The 4,207-nt window shown below is 42.1% G+C and overlaps 1 protein-coding gene across 3 annotated transcripts in view; it reads left to right on the top strand.

Annotated features, from left to right (window-relative positions):
- Positions 1–1,778: 1,778 nt before the first annotated feature.
- Positions 1,779–4,207, top strand: part of LOC102303774 (RAS guanyl-releasing protein 2) — a 36,537-nt gene continuing 34,108 nt past the window's right edge. The window contains exon 1 of one of the 3 annotated variants that reach the window (XM_005931596.3): positions 1,779–2,253. The gene's annotated coding sequence lies outside the window, so the exon portion shown is untranslated. The remainder of the gene's footprint in view (positions 2,254–4,207) is intronic. The other 2 variants (XM_042224591.1, XM_005931594.3) reach the window with 2 other exon arrangements.

Here is a 4,207-nt window from a genome sequence, read left to right as displayed (position 1 = left end):
TGTGGCAAACAGACGCAGTTAGCTGTTTTCGGAAAGGAAAAAAATCCTTCTCTCTTGGCCTCCTCACCCCTGTTCCTGTAAGAGAGTGATCCAAGAGAGGGAAATTCCATGAAATGACAATACTGTTGAAATATTGTTGAGAAAGAGCGGCTCCACATCCGGCCCGTTTGTAATATTTTAAAACATTAACATTACGATAAAAATGTAAAAAACGGGGGACTAAATATATAGTGTTAACGGCCTAATTTGTCAGGACTTTTCAAAAACTCCTCATCTAGTTAATTTGAAAGAATTTGCTTATAACACATAATGAATGCATACGGACCTAAGTTTAGTTCAGTAAGAATATTCTGAAATTCTTCAATATTATGTCGGATTTCAAACTATATATAAAACACACTATTCACCGAACTGCAATTTCATATGTTGTGTTGGCGCATGCTCAATCATCTGGAGGTAAGGTTTTCAGTGTGAAAAACGTTTGGTCACTAATCTAGATATAGATATATATCTATATATGTATATATATGTATATGATATACTTGTACGTATGTTATTTCAATACACCATACAATGCATTTCTGCTTTTTGAAAAACCCCAACCACAGAAAGTATTTCTGCACTATTCAGTGTAACTTAGCCTACAGCTAATTAGCATACATTCGTAATTAGACACCTCGGTTAAGTGTGGCTAACCTCGAAGTATTTATCTCTTTTCTTTTCATGTAAAATGTACGAAAAGTTCTTTTTTTAAACGCACCTATGGTTAGTTCTTGCTCTCTGCGTCTTCCTGGTGGGGCGGAATCATGAAATGCTGCTTTCAAAGTTTTCGGAAACATCAAACTTGTACCCCGGAGCGTACGATATTTGTTGCATTATTTAAACCTTGGTCTGTAAAACCCGAACATGAAGAAAGTAGGTTAGACTTAACATCAAAATACGTGGTATGATTTATTTAACTGATTATTTTTCTATTTATAAGAAGAAAATAAAAAATTATTTATATTATTATTTATACCTGTCGTCCCGCTTATTTATAAAATACTGTCTAACAGATTTTTTTTTAAATATTACTAAAAAATCTTATCAAATAAACAATTTTTGGTGGCTGTGCTTAAATTACTTCAGCAAAATACTGTATTTTTAGTATTTAATGTTTTCTCTGTTGTTTATACTTATTCCTGCGAGACCTAAATGCAACGCGTGACGTAATGAAGGGACGCAACTGTGATCTACAGCAACAGGTAGCTGGGCTGTAGGAATGTGACTGAAATAAATAATTAAATGAATACATTTATGTATAAAATAATAAATATCCTGAAGGATCTTTGGGAGGACTTTTGAACTTTCGACGCATAAACCAAAATTTAAAAAAACAACTACATTGGGGATAGGTTAATTGATTAATCCAAATTGTCACTAGGTGTGAATGTGCGAGTGAGTGTGAATGGTTGTCTGTCCCTATGTGTTAGCCCTGCGACAGACTGGCGACCTGTCCAGGGTGTACCCCGCCTTTCGCCCTATGACAGCTGGGATAGGCTCCAGCCGCCCCCCGCGACCCTGAAAAGGATAAGCGGAAGCGAATGGATGGATGGATGGATGGAACTACATTATATATATATATATATATATATATATATATATATATATATATATATCTGCTAAACAGCACTCACTCTCCAAGACATTTACATTTTCATGAGTTTTTTTTCAGGTAACACACGTCCACATTTAATAAATATGTGATCCCGGCTGATAGGACGCCTCGATCTCTCAGAAAAGCGATCAGACGATGAAAAGCCCCGTGGACAGGTTGTGGCGGTGTTGCAGTCATACTACCAATAGGCGGGACTGTGGCTCTGCAGTGTGTTTGTGAGCTGCACAGCTGGAACACTAGAAGACTGGCACGCGTTCCAGCTGCGAGCAGATAACTGAGCTCGGCTGCCTCCGCTGCACCAACACGCATCACATCCACAACGTGCTTCCGAGTGCGCCACTAGAGAACTTGGAGACAGCCGCATGGCCCGTTCACAGCAGCAGCATTAACCCCCCGAGGTCGGACCCCAGTTGTTTATCATCTGATGACTTCTTGCGGGCTCCCATCTTTGCTGACTCTAACACTCGGTCGCCGAACAGACTTTGTGAGTTCGACAGTGTTACGGTGATGTAACGCTTCCCATATCAGAGCTCACTCCACAACTGTTGTCACTCCAGCCTCTCCTCTCAGAGCATGGGACGCTTCAAACTCTGAAGGTAAGAAATCTCCTATTTACTTGTTAGTACAACACTGGTGCCACTTTTTTTCTTTTTAATCTGCATGGTGGAGCTCAACTACGGCACCTATTTCTTGAAGAAATCTGCTGAAACGTTACACGTCCTTTTCTGGTTCTGTTGCAAACCTTTCACAACCTCGATAGGCTGACTAATGCATGAGTGCAAGTGTTACTTCTTTTGCAACAGTGAAATCGCGCATGGGCATGCCTGATTGCACCATCAACAACTGCACTGTCTGTCTGATAATTTCACGTCGACTCATTATGGAAAAAAAGGAGGTGAACTTAGTGCTGCTGGGCTCAGACTTGCAGCTGCAGATACATCTACCTGTTGAACAGTGTTCAGACAGTGATGGTGCTATTCACAGGGCCCAGTGTGTGACTGACTGTGTGCTTGTGTGTTTGTGTATATCTAGCTTGCAAACAACAAGCGTCGGCGGCTGTGTGTAAGAATGAATGAAGAAATGCATTATCTTTGTGGCTATTAATAGACTCACTATAACCACAATATAAAGCTGAGATGCTTAGAGCTGCAGCTACACTGGCGGTGGTTGGGGCGGGGGTAGAGGGATGCCTATTTCTAAAATCTAAAATCTTTGTCCTGCTTCAGCTGGCATGAGAATGATGGTTAACAGAGGTCTGCTGGCACGCACCGTTACAGCTCAAGATGCCAAAGCTCCAGCTGAGTTCTTCTCTTTAAACCTTATGCATCTTTCAGAGCTGACAGCACAGTGAGGTGTGCTTTATATTGCACATGCACTGAGTCTCAGGATTACTGGCTGCTCTGCTACTAAACCAACGGATGTAATGATACCTGCATTGAAAGGAATTTACCTCGACTGTAACGCAACACTGTAGGCCACATCCCAGCTGATTGTGATTCAGCAGGCCCGAGTGGTGAGTCAAACGAGTGACAGGTCAGGTGTAGCTTTCTCAGCCTTCAGTCAACCTCTTCATTGCTTGTTTTCTTATGCAGACTGCAGCTGTCTTAAATGTAATCATTCAAGGTGATTTCGTGCCAATGCGTGCAGAGCAGCAGGGATTAGGAGGCATCTCGGAGTGTGTGGACGCTTACTCACACTGTAGCGTCTTCGCCAAGTTCACCCCAGCTTTATCCACCCTGAGCCGTGGTGTCAGAGCCGTGGGATTTCACTTGTAAGCTGGAATCCCTACTGATGTTTTTTTGCTGCATGCGAGAGGCTAAAACAGAGAAGTCACTTCAGTGTTTTCAGTGTGTAGCTCATTTGGCTGGAGCTACACGTTGCTGATGTAGCTCCCGCTGCTATTTTGAATACTGGACAAGCCTGCTTTTGTGCACTTGCTCATCCAGATTAGCAGCTGCTCATCCAGAGAATGCAAATGAGGCAGACATTCAGCATCAACCATCATGCGTGTGGCTCCCACTTACACACTTCTGTCAGCGACCAACAAATCAATAATAAAAAATAAAAAAAATAGTCCAAAGTCCATTTTGTCACATGCTGGCTCATTTGATCATCAGTCACCTCAAAGTCACCCATGGCCTCTGTGATCTCATGTACACAAACACTGAAGTGGTGCTTGACTTGAAAGGTAGAGCGCTTTAAAAAGACGGGATTTCAAGGATTAAAGTGCCTCCAAAAAAGCGAGTTTAGAAAAAACTGAGTGGAAGAGATTAAAGTAGGAAATCTCTGCATCTCTGTTCTTTCGTGTTCTCCTCTGCTGCTGCAGTGCAATTACTTCTGGCCTGTGGAGCAGACACCCTTGATATTTAGCATCACTTCCAGCTGCCTCCTTCCACCTCAACCTGCAGTACTGGTGCACTTATCAGGAAAGCCAGCTATAATTGGTTGTATTGTAAAAAGCTTTGCTGCTTTATGCCAAAGGACCGACAGCAACAAATTAGGGAGGAAGGGATGGTGAGTTGAGGAAGGCAAGAACTAAAACAGAACGGG

This window comes from Haplochromis burtoni, unplaced genomic scaffold (genome assembly GCF_018398535.1).
Source record: "Haplochromis burtoni strain Fernald_Lab_line unplaced genomic scaffold, NCSU_Asbu1 Contig_143, whole genome shotgun sequence".
NCBI classification, from domain to species: domain Eukaryota; kingdom Metazoa; phylum Chordata; class Actinopteri; order Cichliformes; family Cichlidae; genus Haplochromis; species Haplochromis burtoni.
This window is presented reverse-complemented; position numbering and strand designations above follow the sequence as displayed.